Genomic DNA, 18270 nt, shown 5'->3' on the forward strand with positions numbered 1-18270 from the left:
AAAAAGATATTTACTGAGAAGATATAGTAAGAACAGAAGCACAAAACATTCATTCTCACTCCCTTGGGAACTTGGGACGGTGTCTGTTGTTCATCCTTCATTCTGGAAGGGGATCAGTGCTATCATGGTGATGCCTGGACTTGTCCATGAGTTAAGATTTAAGGGAGGAAGAGTTACAGCCTTATTCTCTCTTCCAGAGTCATCAAAGCCTAGTGGCAAGACAAAAGGATGACTGGCAATGACCCGGGATACAGTCAGCAACTGTGGCTTCTCTGATGTCTGACCAAGATCTAAGTAGTTCACCTGCCTTTATGGACATTCCAATATGTTGGAACAAATTGTTCTCATCTTTCCATTCACCGGGAATAGTCTCCACATTAAATTCTTTAATGGTACTTTAAGTAGTAAGTAATTATCCAAATAGGTTACAGATATTTTCCCCCTGTGACAATAAGTGTGTGCGGGTTTGAAGCATTATTGGTTTTTTTCTGTAATGATTTGAAACCATTATGATCACGTGCACAACTTTGTATTCCCGCAGTGATTACATCAAATTCTGACCATTTCTTGTCTTTTTTTTTTTTTTTTGCCTTTTTGGAGGGCAATTGATGTTAAATAACTTGCCCAAGGTTACACAGCTAGTTTTTTTTTTGTGTGGGTGCTTTGTGTGGGTGTTAAGTGTCTGAGGCCAGAACCGAACTCAGGTCCTCCTGACTCCAGGGCTGGTACTTTACTCACTGCGCCACCTAGCCATCCCAAATTCTGACCATTTCTGACTAAGCAGAATATGTTCTTGCAGTTTTTCAACCTGTCATCAACTTGTTTCCAAAATGCCATAAGGGTTCAGTACTCAAGCATGAACCAATTCCCAACGGATGTTGAGACACCTGCACATACACTCATTTGTTCTGTACACCACATCAGTAGCATCCTCATCCCTCTGTAACCCTGTAATTGTACCTCATTGCCACATGATCAAGATGTCACTAATGTTTGTGTTCTTTCAATGCAAACATCAGGCTGTTTGAAAACCATGATTACTAGGCATGCACATTGCCAATCATCTTGAAATTATCACGGAGCATCAAAAACAAAGCTTTTATCAGTCAGCCAGTCAATAAACATTTATTAAGTGCCAGCTATAGACTAGGCACTGGGGTAAGTGCTAGGAGTACAAAGAAAGGCAAAAGATAGTTCTCGTCCTGGAGGAGCTCACAATCTAATGAATATTGCCTCTCGTTGTAATATTAAAACTGTTTTCTGTTCTAAACTTATCCTTTGCTTATGTTATTATTTTTCTTTCTGATAGATTTTCAAATGGATTGGTTGGCAATACTGATCAGTCACTCAGTAGAGTTTCTGTGAAAGGGTAACTTGTGTGACAGTGGTAGAAGAGAGGAAAGTCCTCCGAAGAGATTCTGTACAAAGGTTAGTTTATATATAAACATTGCTAAAAATGAAGCAATATACAATTTAACTAGAAGTACATTTATCATTTGAAATAGCACTTAGCCAGGAGAAAAGTAAATATTCTAAATTATAACTAGCTATTCATTTACTTAATCAGTTGGCAGGGGAAGATAGTATATAAATAATTTGGGAACAAGATGATGCTACCCTCCAGCTACTTGCCACATACCTGGCTTTGTCAGATGATATTCAGGACCCAGGTTCTGGCTTTCTCAAAGGCTGTAGTGTCCTTACTGCTCATCAGAGGGGCCCTCATCTATACATTTTTATACTACTCCCTCCTCCCTACCCTCCACCCTCTCCAAGGTTACACAGTTCATGGCATCTAGGGATTGGCCCAGGATTTGATATAGATCTAGGAGTAAAGCATAGATTATGCTTCCAAATTTCTAAAAATATTTCATCTCTGATCTAGAACTCCCAGTCCTATACTTGGGGAATTTTATGTTCTCAACCTACCAATTTCAGTCATAAGTTCAATTTATTTAAAATTTTTATTCTATTTTGTTATTATAAATCTAACAAATGTCAACAAACATCATCTCCATATACAAATATAACAAGGGACTAGAACATGCGTAACATTCTTCTGAAGTCTCTTTCTAGTACAGTCATGGTGACACATAATGGAAATGCTTAGAGATACTTTGGAACATGTGTGGACATTCAGTATCTGGTTTCTATATGGAAGAGAGCAGCCATTTTGCTTGGCTGCAGTATTGGAACCAGAATGGAAGAAGCCTTCAAAAAGGCTAAAAAAAACTTGCTAATTTCTCTAGGATCCTAAAAATTAAGGTATCCAAAAACAAAAATCCTGATTGGAGTACCTCTCTGAGTCCCTACAAATGCAAAGAACCCAATTTTTGTCTTGCATGAGCTCCTCTCACAATCTCTAATTCAAGTCAACTACATTTCCCCCTCAATGATCCAGGGGTAGAGTGTCTCTTCTCTAATGCTATTGACTCAATCTCCTTCCCACCACTGATTACGTTTCTTTTCCTCCTAGCCTCTCTCATTATTAGCCACTAGAAACCATAGTCTCGGTTGGTTTAACATCAATTTAACCATTTAACATCAATTAAAGTTTAGACTGGGATATTTACTTTGAAAATATCGCAAGAACAAAAGCACAAACATTTCTCCCCAAGGCCTCTGAGGCAGACTGAGGAATCTACACTGCCTCAGTCACTGGAGAGAGTAGATTTGGACCTAGCCTAGTTTGGACATAGAAGCGGTCCTTTCAAGTTTCCATACAAATGTGACATTGCAGCTGGATAAGACCTGATATCAGTTACTGCTGGACTATGTTCTAAAGTTGCTTCTCCGTGCCCAGGGCATCATTACTATGGCTGGTTGCAAAATTCTAAATGGACTCAACTCCTGGACTCCCTAAGTCCTTGCCAATTGGGTGCTCAAATACCCAGACGCCTTGATATCTCATTTTCCTGACCTTTCAAACTCACAAACTGCAAGCCTCTGAATTCCTTTACCTAAAACAAAAGGGCAAACACCAAGACTCATTTTTGTGGGTCTTTTGTCATTCTTGGAGGGGGAAGACCTAAGGCCTTTGCCTTTTCAGTGTTATCTCTCTGGATTCCATAGAAAATCCACCAAGAAAGAAAAAAAAAAAGCTGAGGTCAACTAAGGTCTTTTGAAGGTGTCTCAAATTCTGATGCTGCAAATAAAGCCAGCCAAAGAAGCTGCTGCCCACCACATGGTTACCAGACCAGAACCAGTTACAGCATTTCCACATATTTATCACAACACTTCTGTTACAAATCATCACAGCTCTTTCAGAAGCAGTTCCTTTGACTCCTCAGTGTAGCACCAGCCTCAGTGCTCTCTGTCAACCCCCTTTTTCACTTAAAAAAAAAAAAAAGAGAGAACAGAAAAAGAGTTTCACATGAAGTAGCAAATTCCTACCACATAGAGCTTGCCTTTTTATAGAAGGTTATAACAGATTCAGTATCACAGTTCTGAAACTGTCCTGCTAGCCTGTGCCCCTCTCTGAACTTCCTTCTGCTTTCTTCTATGCTTTAAAAAAAATTCACTATCTTATTTTCCTTTTTTTTTCTTTGCATTTCTTTTACTAATGCCCTCTCCCACCCACAATTTTCTCCTTGGGAGAAAAATATAAAAGTGGTCCCTTGTAACTAAGTATAGTCAAGCAAAACTAATCCACAAATTGGCTGAAAAGATATGTCTCATTCTGTACCTCTGTGGAGAGGTGGGAGGCATGATTCATTATTTATCTTCTAAAATCATGGTTGGTCATTGAATCTGCCAGTCCTGAAGTCTCCCAGAGTTGTTTGCCTTTACCATGTTCTAATCATTGTTTAAACTGTTCTAGTTCAGCTCACTTTACTCTGTATAAGATAACATAAATCTTCTAAGGTTTTTATCAATCCATTTCTCTTGTACTTTCTTATGGAACAATAATATTCCATTACATTCATATACTATAATTTGTATAGCCATCCCCCAATTGATGGATGCCAACTTTGTTTCCAGCTTCTTGCTACTGCAAAAAGTGTTGCTATAAATATTTTCATTTATGTATATTCTCTTCCTCTTCCTTTGATCTGCTTGGTGAATAAACCTAGTAGTGTCCTTGCAAGGTCAAAAATTGTGCTGAGTTGACTCCAAACTGCTTTCTAGAATGGCTAGACCAATTTACAGCTCCACCAATAACAATTTATATGTGCTTCTCCTTTACAGCACCTCCAACAGCTGTCATTTAAAAAAATTTCATCAGCCAATAGGATGGATTTGAAGTAGAACTGCAGAATTTTAATTTGCGTTTCTCTTATCATTAGTGACTGGACATAGTTGTTGATAGCTTACTTTTTTTTTCTTTTGAATATTGCTTGTTTGTGTCTTTTGGCCATTTATCTACTAGGTGATGGCTTTTTAAAATCTTATACATTTTTTATCAATTCCATATACATCTTAGATCTCAGACCTTTGTCAAAGAGGTTGGCTTTAAATATTTTTTTCTCAGTTAATTGTCTCATTTCTAAGTTTAACTGCATTTTGTTTATGTACTTCAAATTGTCCATTTCATCTCCTGTGATCATCTCTCATTATGTCCCTTGCTTGGTTATAGATTCTTTCCTTTTACATAGTGATGAAAATTCTCTCCCTCCATGTTTGTCTAATTTATGTATCATATGTCCTGTTATATCTAGGTCACATTTAACTTCAGAACTTCTTGTGATATGTTGTGTGAGAAGCTGGTCCAAGCCCAATTTCTGCCAGATTGCTTTCTAGCGTCTCCAGCAATATTTGTTGAATAGTGACTCCTTATTTCATTTATTAAATCCTGTGCTACTATGTTAACTTCTGGATCTTGTGCATTTATCTAATCTGTACCACAGATTGACTTTAAAAAAAATTTTTAAGCAGTACCAAATAGTTCTGATGATTACTATTTTGTAATATGGTTTTGAGATATCTTACTGCTAGCACCTCTTCCTTCCTGTTTTTAAAGTTGTTTCTTTTTGGAGTCTGGTTTTTAAATAAAATTTCTTTCTTTTGGGAATCTTGACCTTTCTCCCCACCTCCATATGAATTTTGTTATAGGTTTTTTTCTGTCTCTATAAAGTAATTCTTTGTTACTTTGATATGCCATTGAATCTTCAAATTAATTTAGGTAATATTGTCATTTTCATTATATTAACACAGCTCAAGTATGAACAATATCTCCTGTATTTCAGTAAAGATTTGCATTTATATAATTCCTATGTGTCTTGGTAATTAAGTTCCCAAGTATTTTATACATTCTGTAGTTCTTTTAAATGAAAATTTTTTTTTGTTTTTTTTCTACTGGGGTTCATTGATAAGATACAGAAAGACTGATGATTTTTGTGGGTCTATTTTGTATTCACTAGCTTTACTGAAGTTATTTCAATTCATAGTTTTTTAATTAATTTATTTCAATTAATTTTCAGTTGAATCTCTAGGGTTCCCTAAGTAAGCCATCACATCATCTGCAAAAAGTGATAATTTTGTTTCCTCTTTGCCTAAGCTTATTCCCTTTCTTTTTCTTGTCTTAGTACTATAGTTAGTATAACTAAAACTATATCAAATGATAATGGTGACAAATGGACATCCTTGCTTTACTTTTGATCTTATTAGAGATGTCTCTGGCATTTATCTATTACAGATAATATTAGCTCTTGGTTTTAGATATATGCTATATGGCATGAAGGAAAATTTTGTTTGTTTCTATGATTTTAATGTATTTTTAGACCAAATGAGTGATGCATTTTGTTAAAATATTTCTCTGTATCTATTTTATATCTATTCATATAATCATGTAATTTTTGTTTTTGTTAACAATACATCCTATTGTATTTATAGTTTTCCTAATATTGAGGCAACTTTGCATTCCTGATAGAACTCTAAATTAGAGTGTTAAAATATGTTGCTCTCTCTATTTTGATAATATTCAATATTTTTGTATTGACATTCATTAGGGATATTGGTCTATAGTTTTATTTCTTAAATTATTTAAATTATATTAAGCTTGACTTCTTTCTTCAAATGTCCTTATCAATCATGACTGATATTGTGGACAGTAAAGTATGTGCTTAATATTTCTGCTTTTCTGCATTTGTTTTCGAACTGATGCAAAGTGAAGTGAGTAGAACTAGGAGAACATTGTACCTTTTTTGAGTAGCCCTCAATATTTTAAGATGATCAACTGTGAATGACTTAGCTATTCTTACCAATACAATGATCCAAGACAACTCTGAAGGACTTGTGATGAAAAATGCTATCCATCCCCAGACAAAGAACTGATGAAATCTGAATACAGATTAAAGCATACTTTTTAAACTTTATTTTTCTTGGGTTTTTGTTTTGGTCTGTTTTCTTTTACACCATGACTTATATGGAAATACATTTTGCATGGTTACACATGTATATCCTATATAAAATTGCTTACCTTCTCAATGTTGGTGGGGAGGGAGAGAATTTGGAACTCAGTTTTTAAAATGAATGTTGAAAATTGTTTTTACATGTAACTGGAGAAAAATAAAATAGTATTTTTTTTTTAAAAAACAGCTTTATATAACAGACTTGTGATTTCATGTGCAATTCTGTTTTTTTTTGTTATATGGAAATATTCATATTTATTAGTGAACTTGATAAAGTTTATAATTATAAAAAATACATTTTTTTGAAGGAAAAAGGTGGTGAAAAAAAGAAAATGTGATCAGTACTGGTAATCTATAATGGAAGTGTTCTGCTTCTACTCCTATGCCCTTCTTTTTACCTTGCCCATCCCCTAGCACTTGTTTTTATACTATTTTTCTTTCCTTTTAATTCCTCTTTCTAATCCATTCTCCAAAGCTGATTTGTTTCATTTCTGTTTTCTCCTCAACTTTATTCTTCCTCTTTATTTTCTTTCTCCCTATTGACTTTGAGATATTTTATACCAGACTTTATATGTGGTCTTTTGTTCATGTTAAGAGTGAAGTTCATGAGATGCCTGTTCATCCCACCCTTTCTTCCATGTTTATATACTCTTCAAATTCACTTTGGTTATAAGAAATAGTAAGTTCTTCCCACTTCTTCATTTCTTTCTTAGCTTATTTCTTTTCCCCTACCACTTCTTTCCTTTTTTTAAACTCTCAAGATAGAACAAACTATGGCCCCTCACCTGGCCTCCAGGCTGTATTTGTTTTTTCTTAACTTCCTCTATGACTTGAAAATAGTGAGGTTCTGAAGGGGCAAATTGTTAATTATTTAGTCCTTTCCATTTTATTATTCAAATGTACTTACCTTTCTGGGTTTCTCTCTCTCTCTTTTTTTTCATTTTGAAGGGTAATTGGAGTTAAGTAACCTGCCCAAGATTACATGGCTAGTTTTTTTTTGTGTGTGTGGGTGTTAAGTGTCTGAGGCCGGAACTGAACTCAGGTCCTCCTGACTCTGGGGGCCAGTGCTTTTACTCACTTCGCCACCTAGCCACCCCTGGGTTTCTCTTGATGTCTGTATTTTCAATTCAGAATTTTTATTCATTTCTATTTTTTTAATCAGGAATTCTTGAAAGATTTTTATTCTGTTAAAGATCTATTTGTTCCCCTGAAAGATTAGGCTCAGTCTTGGTAGGTAAGTTATTTTTGGTAGTTAACCTTTTGTCTTTTGCCTTTTGGGATATTATAAGATTTTCTTTGCTATATAGTAATTGCAACACAAATTTGTGTGATTCTGACTATGGCTCCTTGGTACCTGAACTTTTTCTTTCTGGATGCTTGTGTTATTTTTTTCTTTGATCTGGAAGTTCTTGATTTTGGCAATGACATACATAGATGTTTCAAATTTGGAGTCACTTTCAGGTAACTTGTGGATTCCTTCTATTTTTACTTTGTCTTTTGGTTCCAATATGTCTAGGCAGTTTTCTTTCATGATGTCTTGAAAGATTTGGTTTTTTTTAGATTTGTTCATGATTTTCAAGCACTCTAATGATTCTGAAATTATTCCTCCTTAACTTGCTTTCTAAATCAGTTGTTTTTAATAGCAGACATCTTATAGTTCTATTTTTTCAATTTTTTTTACTTTGTTCTGATATTTCTTGTAATCTCCCAAAGTTTCTAAGTTTTTTGTTTCATTTTATTTTCCAGAAAGTTTGGGAGCCAGGCTATACTCCCTCCAATGCTATTGCATAGGGGTTTTAGCCCCTTTTTAATCCTGTCTCTGATTTTTAGAGTTCTTGGGTTCTTCCGCTGCCTTTGGTTTATCTGTTTTCAGCATGTTTGGAGTCTTTGAACCACCCTGGAGCTTTCCCAATTAGAGTGCTATGGGCTTCCATCACCCCTAGTGTGTCCCTGGCTGGAGTGTTGTTGAATTTTACCCTGCCCCACTCCCCCCACAATTCTCACCCCTCCCCCACCCAGCCAACACCTCCCAAGATGGTAAAACATGGATCTGGTCAGAATTTGACTTCTGTGGTTACTGGGGAGTGTAAGGGAATTAATTTCCTTGGGAACAATTTTCCATATCAAAGTATATTTTATCTTCTAGTTTACTGGGCCTGGCCTGGATATAAATCAAAACTTTAATATTTTTGGAGTGTTTCTACCTTTGTGTGTTATGAAAGAGATGGGTGTATTTCCTCTAATAAATGACTCCAAATGAACAACAATGGGGGAAAATGTGTGCTAGCGAGTTTCAGACCTGTTTCCCTGAGCTCAGACTGGTTTCCCTTGGTGCGATTCTTTTCTCAGTGCCCCAGACTTCTGGGTACCTTTTTTTTTTTTGAGCAGTTCTCAAGCTGGTTTAATGAGTTTACTGTTGCTTCTATTTGGACTTCTTGATTATTGTTTGGATTGATGTTCATTTTATATCTTTGCTGGTGTATTTGTGGGAAAGCTGGGCTTCTTGTTCTTAACTGGAATACTATAATTATTTTTTTTTAAATTACTACATGCATTATTAAGACATAATAAAATGTAAAAATCTATAAATATAATAGAGGCATACTAAAACTGTAAGAAAAAATTGGTTTTCCCAATAGACTTCTCTCCTCTCAGTAAGCAAACTTGTGGGTAGGGTGGCCTCAAGATGGGAGACAATTAGGGAAGGGATTGTGGGCTTGGAATTTACTGTGGCAGACTCAGTAAGTAGTCAAAGAAAACAGAAGGAGGTGCCAAGGTTTGGCACAAGCTGATTACCACTTGGCTCCAATCCTGCTGGGAGATCTGCAGAAACTGAAATTCCCATTCAGTGTCATTCCATGCTAGTCTCAGGTTGCCAGTCTGTCTCGCATCTCAGATGCCTTGGCTCTGTCTCGTCTTCAGATCTCTGTTATGACCACCATTGCCTTCTAGGATCTACCCAGCTTAATTTTCACAGAGCACAACTCAGTCTGCAGCTGGCCCAGGATCCATGGCAGGAAGTACAATTAGGAAGCATATCTAGGTTGGTGCCCCACTGAGAACTCACAGACTCAAAAAGCTTTCCACTCCCAGGTGCATGGAAGGAATGGAGTGGAAAGGTGGACCATAAATCTCTTCAAGGAGAAAGAGAAGAGGAAATTTGAGGATACTCCTCCCATGAACTCACTGATCTATCTCCCCCAGTTGGTTTCCAAGAAGTATTAGGGGCACTTTTTATACCAAGGAGACCTAAAGTAGCTCTGCAGGGAATGAAATTATTTGTCCTTCATTTTCTAAAAGTACCAGTCACATCACTGGGTGGTGTCTTGACTTGCCCATGAATTGGATTTAAGTGAGGCAGAGTTGCACAAAATAAAGTCATCAACTTCACTCACTCTTCCAGTCATTGGACTCAGTGATAAGATAAAAGTCAGGATGCTGGTGATGGGAATGGAGTTCAATGAAAGACCTTGGGGTCTTCACAAGCTCTAAGTGTTCCACAGCATCTGCAGCCTTTATGGCTGTTGGAACAAATTGTCCTCATCTGCGCATGCTGCCAAAGAAAGTATTCACATGCTTGGGGTAGACATCTCCATAACTCTCTGATGGGTTTGAGGCCTGTCAGTTACACTCAAACTGGTTTAGGCCATCTGCTGAGATGATTTACCAGCCAGGGTGTGGCCACTAGACATGCTACAGTCATGGGGGAGAGTTGGTATGGGATGGATTAAGGAAGAGCTGGATAGGGTCAATTAGAAGGATACCTAAAAGTAGCTCATCCTTCTCAGATGAGTCCTGGAGGCCAGATCCAAGAAACTGCTCTACTGGAGTTCTTCCCTCTTCTTGGGGGTAGTGCTGACTTATCAAAGACATGACGTCTGGGAGACAGGATATACAACCCCCATAATCAGGGGTGTGATGACAGAGTTGTTGCTGATCCATTCTAATGATCAATAAATTGAGTTGCCTAATAATGGTGCAGAAGATGAAGATTTCAGTGAATGTAATGGTAAAAGAGCCAGTCTGGGGCCTTCTCCCTAGTAAACTCCGTACTTTGATCAAAGACAACAGTATACACAGACCCATAAGGAAGACAGATGGCACATTGGACTTAACTGGTATAGCAACCCCATATCCTGAATAATTACATACTATAATAGGGGCAAACCTCTTGCCCTGAGATGGAGGGCCAAAATAATCAATTCCCAAATCAAAGGTAAATTGAAGATCGTGTGGGATCATTTTATACTGATCATTCAAAGGTGGACACTTTGATTAATAAGTATCAATGAGTATCACCCCTAGTTAAAGGGGGGAGCATATGGTCTCAGACCTTCTACAACACAGCATCATGGCCCTCATGCCCAATCCTCAATTTCTGCTATTGTTTTTAAGGCAATAACCTGATTAAGTTCAGCAGAAGGCTGAAGGTGCCCTACAAAAATTGTAAATAGTAGGAGGCATCAATAGCATTCTTCCAGTAACCCCAAAGTTGAGAGCCTTTAATTATCCAATTCTGGCCTCACCAGATCCTAGACCACTCAACCAGACCAGTGACTACCACCTAGGAATAAATACAAGCAAAAATTTTGTCTGTTCTATCCCTAAAAATTCTACCACACGTAAGTCATACAGCTTGCAGCCTGGTCCTTTGGGAGGACTTACAAAGACTCTCATGTCTCAGGATGTCCTCCGTTAATGGATCAATAGGTGCTGAGTTCCAGTTGCACATTTCTTTCCCATAATGGGCACAGCCAACAGCAAACCAGGTAACATGACATTTCTCAAGAGCTAATTCCTTGTAGGCCGGCCTTCCCTCTATTGGTTATTTCCAAATTATTCTGTCTATGGCTTGTTTATACGCAGTTGTTTGCTTTTTGTCTCTCACCAGACTGCGAATACCTTGAAAGCAGAGGCTGTCTTTTGTCTTTCTTTTTATTCCCAGTGTTACCACAGCACCTGAGGCTGAGTAGGTCCTTCATAAATGCTTGCTGACTGACTGATGAAGCACTGGGGCAGGGACTGGAAATTTCCAGTATTCAGTAAATTCCCAACATACTCATGAAGTGTAATACTCGAGAGGTCCAAATGAGCAAGCTCTTGAATGTACCACTTCCATTTAACAAGAGAAAACACTTATGGTTTACCCATCTTGTTAGAAGGACCATCTGGAGGAAGGGTGATGGCATGGACCTGCATCATCCATTCAGTAACAACTAGAGTCAAATAATAACAAGCAATTTTTTTAGAAGTGGTATGGTGAATGAATGAGATGGTTTAGGCAACTTCAAGGGCTTCCATCTAGTCTTTTTTTTTTTTTTGCCTTTTTTTTGAGGGCAATCGGCGTTAAGTAACTTGCCCAAGGTTACATTGCTAGTTTTTTTTGTGTGGGTGTTAAGTGTCTGAGGCCAGAACCAAACTCAGGTCCTCCTGACTCCGGGGCAGGAACTTTACTCACTGCGCCACCTAGCTGCCCCTGCTTCCATCTGGTCTTACCCATAATAACCAGCATAGATAATTCCACAAATGCGTGACTTTCAAGAACTCATTATATCTGTGTTTATAATAGACTAGTGATTAGTGACCAACACCAGGACCCAAACTCTACCTGATTAAGGGCATGCTATCCCTTCCTAGTATTTATCTCAAGATCCCAGTGGAAACTGGGCTACTCCTATGGATCTATTGAAGGTTCCTTATTATAGTAGTAGCTAGCTGCCAATAACTAGCAGACACTTACAAATTTAGTTCCCCTATTTCTCCTAAGCTTTATAAACCATAGTGACTGGAATCCATGGCCTGTGTCTTTGTTAGAACAACCTGAGCCTTTTGGGGTGGGGGGAAGCCTCAGCCCTTATCCTAAGTTGGGAGTGGAGAAATCTCAATAGTCTCCCAAATCTGGATACAGAATTAGGTGGCTCAGAATGGGGTGGGGTGGGGTGAGGGAGAACTAGCCATTGTGGGTCCTTTTTGGAATGTCTTTAATTTGGGTCAGGCAGAAGGATCCCGACTGCTCCATCCTGGATATCCCAGTACAGTTTTAGTGACTCTCTCATACCCTCAATCATCTCATCAACCCCATGTTTCAAAAACCAAACTGAAAGTCTGAAATGGAAAGAGTATCATTATCCTCCAGTCATCTTATTATGGATGTGGGCACAAAAGCTCCTCCCATCATTCTCCAAAGGGCTCATTTGAAGGGACAGCTCTGTTTGCTTGGCTTGCTGAGACTTCCCTAATCTCCTGGCTCATAGATTTGTCTGGCAGGGAAGGCTCAAATCTGATGTCATTGGATTTGAAGCAGGCTGGTCATAAGAACTGGAAGGTCATAGAAGGGTCATAATTATAGATTACCAACGAATTTTACTAAAATCTCTCAAGCACCAGCTTCCCGTTGGCTGTGACTTTCACACTTCAGAAAGTGAAACAAACCAAATTAAAAATTAAAGACTTAGTACCCTGGGCCTGCAAAATTCTGAGGATGGCCTCCCGGCTCTCTTAAAGGGAAACTAGTTCCAAACAGATATCACTCTTACCTCACTTATCTTCTGAAATTCATGGGAAGAGGGGACCTCTTATAGATTCTGTAGCAAGATCTAAGTCCAAAGGGGCTTAGCTGGTCTTTAAAGGAAGAGAAGGGAAACCACTCAAAATCTTCAGCCTCGCTTTGGTCCCTTGTTTCTTGCATCTCTTTGGGTTTAAAGGGTCACAGAATCATATGTTGGACACAGAAGGGGCCCTACAGTATCACTGAATCCAACCTCATCTCATTATGAAGGAGGAAACTGAGATCCAAAAAGTTGGAGGAACTTGCCTAAGGTCATCCAAGTAGCAATGAGCAGATCTGAGAGTCCAACAGTCACCAAATTCTGAAAGCACTACCGTTCTGTCAGCTAAGGGTTTAAGTGGGATGGATCGATCTCAGTCCAGAGCTCCTCTGTGACTGAACCAGAATCCATCAGCCTGTATTCTGATCTTAGCAGACAATGTGACCCTCATTTTACCACTCTATCATTGTGTGATATGAGGAATCAGAGAATCTTAGAGCTAGAAGGGCCCTTAGAGGTCACTGATTCCAACCTCCTTGTTTCACTGATGAGGAAACTGAGACCCAAGGAGGCAGGACCATAATAATTTTAGCACCACAAAAAATTCTGAGGCAGGCAGCATGAATAATGCCCACAAAAAAACTTTTAAATGCAAATGTAGTTGAGGAGGTAGGTAGAGACACTGCAAAGTTGCTTTTAGGGAAGATATGAGGTAGGCAGTAGGCAATGGTGAGGCAGAAGCTCACATGGAAAAACACCTGTTAGATTACTGTTTTAATTATTCTTGCTAACCAGTGATAAACTCAATTATTTCTAAGCTTATTGAAAGAATGTAAGTGTTCCTACTACCCTCCAAATTTTGGTGTAAAAGGGCCAAAGCTCCAATTGCCCCACCTTAGTTATGTCACTTTAAACCAGAGGTTCTCAACTTGGGGCCCATGAATTTGCTTTAAAAGATAAATAAATATATATGTATGTATATATATCTATATCTATCCACACACACATCCACACACACACACACACACATATTTGCTTTTTGGAGGGCAATTGTTGGTAAGTGACTGGCCCGAGGTCACACAGCTAGTTTTTGTGTTAAGTATCTGAGGTTGTTTTGAACTCAGGTCCTCCTGACTCCAGGGCTGGTGTTTTATTCACTCACCACCTAGCTGCCCCTTTTAAAAGGGATATTTTTTTATTTTTTTTTTCAATTAGATGTGACTTTATTATTTGAGTATGTAAACCAAAATTTATGCAACCAGAGCAGAGGCTGTGGATGATTCATATTTCCAATTAGGTGGGAGCACTCTCTTGGTCTTGTAGTACCGAGCCAGCTGGCGAATTCAGCTCTCATTCAGAATCCGACTGAATTTAGAGTCCTTATCCTTTCTGTTTCTCTCAAGATGCCTTCGAACAGCAACAGCTTTCTTGATTAAGTGATAAAGATCTTCAGGCAGATCAGGGGCAAGTCCCTTGGACTTTAGAATTCTCAAAATTTTTGTTGCCAGTTGCAAAGTGTACTTGTGCCACACCATGAGGATCCCTCAGGATCACACCGATCTTCATCATTTATTCTCCAGGCCCAAGATTGTTCATTGCAATGAATCTGAGTCTGGTTGCTTTTCCAGGACACTTTCATTTACATTATTTTGGCCATTATGTGGATTGTTCTCCGGGTTCTGCTTTCTTCTCTCTGCATCATTTCATATAGCTCTTCACACACTTCACTGACTCCTCATACAATATCATGGCAATGATATTGTTCCATTTATACACAATTTGTTCAGCCTTTCTCTAATCAAGGTGTACCCACCCCCTTTTCCATTTTTTTTTTGCTACCACAAAAACTGAGCGTCTCCTATTTTTCCCTTGCCTTTTTTTTTTTGCCTTTTGGAGGGCAACCGGGGTTAAGTAACTTGCCCAAGGTTACATGGCTAGTATTTTTGTGTGGGTGTTAAGTGTCTTAGGCCGGAACCTCCGACTCCAGGGCGGCGCAGTGAGTAAACACTTCGCCACCTAGCCACCCCTTTCCCTTGCTTTTTTACTCTTTTTACCAAACCTGAGAATAGTTATGCCTGAATTCTGATTCAAGTCAGAACTCAGCACTGGGGTTTTGTTATGATGCAAAATCAAAGATTATTCAGCAACTTCATCTGTTTGCCTAAAACCCTCCTCAAGTTGGATTCCTTTTTCTGTAAATATCATCTTTGACCCTGACCTTCTGAGCTATACTTTGGCAGCAGATGTCTGCAGCCTCAGGGGCCTTCAGTCCAAACTTCATTGCTGTGCAATGGATTTTTGAAATGATGGCTTCTTGCCAGCTGCAGTATTCCAGCTCAGGAGTACAAAGATTCTTTCCTTGTTTTCCTGAACTTTTAATTCTGGGTAATGGGTGACTGATGACATAATAGACTTGCTGCAGTGAAAAAAACCAGATTGACCACTGAAGTCTGTAAAAACTTGTTGGGGAAATGTTTCAATCGTGGCTTCTTCCTTCTTAATTTTTTCCTGAGGATTAGTTTTTGTTCCAGGGTATGGTGCTTTTGTTCTATTAATCAATCAGCAAGCATTTCTCAATGCTCAATTTGTGCCAGCATGGTGCTAAGTACTGGGGATACAAAGAAAACCAAAATATAAACAAAGAAAAAAATCCCTGCTCTGTAGCAGCAAGCACCCCAGTGTCCCCAGGGTGCCTGCTCGCACAGGTTCTTGGATCTGCTTTGATAAAGGAAAGCAACTCAAAAGGGGTTAACAAGCTTACTTTAATCAGGCAGACATATATCGTTTACCTTGTTCAGGGGAAAAGGTCAGCACCCTGAACTTCAAAGTATACAGGCAGAATTATCAAGACAGAAACAGATCAAGTAGACAGATTTCCAAACTGTCCAACCATTATATCCATACCTAGTCAACATCTGGGTTTCCACATCTGGGTTTTTCAAAGCCGGGGGGGGGGGGCCTGGACAACGGCTTCCCAGAATACAGATCAAATCACAGAACACTTCTCAAAGTGAGCCCCCAAAACAAAGCTACACATCAGGGCTTATATAGCCTTCTCCTGGCTCAGAGAATGTAACAACCTTATTGACCCACTGGCCAATCAAAAAGTATCTACTGAAAAACAAGCCTCCCACCCCAGGCTTCAGGTGCACTTTAGGCTAGGGGCAGGGAAGATCTTCCAAATTTGCATTCCCATTACATGCTCTCAAAGAGTTCACAGTCTAATGAGGGAAAAAATATGCAAACAATTATGTATAAATAAGGTCATATTTACATATACATATATGTGTATACACACACACACACACACACACACACACACACATATATATATATATATATATATATATATATATATACATACACAGGATAATTTGGAATCAATAGAAGGAGGGTGATAGCATTGAGGAGGACCAGGAAGGACTTCTTAGGTGGGAAAGGCAGCTGAGACTTGAAGGAAGCCAAGGAGGTCAAGAGATGGCGATTGAGGAGGGGAGTGCATTCCAGGCATCCAGAACAGTCAGGGTAAATGCTTGGAGTTGGGAGATAACGTCTTCTATAAGTAACCCCAATAGAATATGTGGAAGGGAATAAGGTATAAGGAGAATTAGGAAAGAGTCAGCTTATAAAAGGCTTTTAAAAACCAAAGAAGATTTTGCATTTAATCTAGAGGTAACAGAGATCCACATAAGTTTATGGAAGAGGTGGGGGGGTGGCACAAACAACAAAATAAAAACAAATAAACAAAAACCCCACAGGATTCCAAGTTGGAAGGGATTGAAGAAGTCTGACCTCTGTGTACTTCAAAGAAGAAAATCAAAGTCCAAGGTCCCTTAAGTATACTGCCTCCCCCACCTGGAGGTTTTGGGCACTCCTCTCTAATAGCCCCATGTCCCAGAGATGTTAGGACAACAGCTTCTCTGTTCTCCCATTGCTTGGACCAGCCCCAGCCTGGCCTCTGGGATACCCTGACTCCACAACTCTCCTAGCTTAGGCATGGACTTACCCTTTGTTTCCTTTGGTTCACCAAAGCCAGGCGAGAGATTTTCTAAAAGAGCTTTAATAAGAGAAAGACTGTAAAACCAATGAGTACATCATTGCTGAGAGAGCATAGAATTCTTATCCTCTAATATTCCTGTTCTAACCATGAATGCTTGGCTTAGCCTCCTGGGTCTAAAGAGCCCCATTCTTCTTTAACTAACTGGTCTCTAGGTCTCACTTTGTCTTGTGGTAACCTATAATGCTTCCCCTGGAGAGAATCTTTTCTTAAATGGCCTTGCCCAGCTTCTATCCCCATTATTTTTCTGCTTCAGAGTTGGCTCTAGTGTCTCCTACCAAATTCAGCCTGGCTCTGGATTACCTCTGGTTTTTAGCCCATTTGTTTTGTTTTTTAAATTGTTTTTATTCTGCACTTAAATACTAAATAAAACGAGCATTTCTATATGCAAAGTAGAACAAAAAAAGAGGATTGTACATGAAGCTGGGAGTTCTCTATTATGTAGTTTGTTTTTCTTTTTTACATATATATATAATAAGTTTAATATGTAAATTTCAAAGCTGCCCTAGTTATCTCTCTTTTCTTCTGGTCTTCCTTCTGTTCTCTTCTTTGCATTTAAAAATACTTCATTGTTCCTCTTTTCTTTTTTTAATAGCAACCCTATCACTTTTCTCTATTTCCTAATACATCTTCCCACCATTGGAAAAAAAAAAGAAGAAAACTGACCTCTTCTGACAAAAGTTAAGCAAAACAAATTCTCACACTTGCCATATCTAAAATTATATTCTGAAATTCTTTCCAATGTTAGCCAAAACAACAGATTTCTCCTTACCTCCTTTTCTACTTTTGTCTCCAGTGTATTTTTGTTACTTTATAAATCAAGCAACTCAAATCAACAGAATTATGACTAACTAGTAATAGAACACAAGCACTGCAGTTATGGAATTCTGAAATTATATTCTTGAGTCCAATCACCTCTCCATTGGGAGGGGAAGATAGGCTTTATTCTCTTTGGGAGACATGGTTGTTTATTTCATTGTACAAAATTCTTCAGTCTTTCAAAGTTGTTTTTCTTTACAATGTTGTTATTGCCTAAATTGTTTATTGGATTCTGTTCACTTTATCCTGTATCAGTTCATACAAGTTTTCCCATGTTTCTCTGAGACCGACCCTTTCATTGTTTCTCATGGGGCAGTAATGTCCTATTCATATACTACATTCATATATCACATGTTGTTCAGCTATTTTTTGATTGATAGACAGGTTCTTTGTTCCCAGTTTGTTTGTTTTTTGCTTACTATATTTCCCTTGAATTATATGTTTGTATTTCAAAGTAACTATACAACTCTGGTCTTTTCATCAGGAATGCTTGAAA

The 18270-nt window shown here is 38.4% G+C and overlaps 1 long non-coding RNA gene across 1 annotated transcript; it reads left to right on the forward strand.

The window, feature by feature from the left end:
* The first annotated feature begins 228 nt into the window (after positions 1 to 228).
* LOC138150802 (uncharacterized) lies at positions 229 to 6314 on the forward strand. Its single transcript, XR_011165654.1, has 2 exons — positions 229 to 404; positions 1310 to 6314. It is a non-coding gene; the product is annotated as an uncharacterized lncRNA (long non-coding RNA).
* Positions 6315 to 18270: the final 11956 nt, after the last annotated feature.

Source organism: Petaurus breviceps, unplaced genomic scaffold (genome assembly GCF_028583685.1).
Source record: "Petaurus breviceps papuanus isolate PSGF00001 unplaced genomic scaffold, PetGlider_PUasm1.0 90887, whole genome shotgun sequence".
Classification (NCBI taxonomy): domain Eukaryota; kingdom Metazoa; phylum Chordata; class Mammalia; order Diprotodontia; family Petauridae; genus Petaurus; species Petaurus breviceps.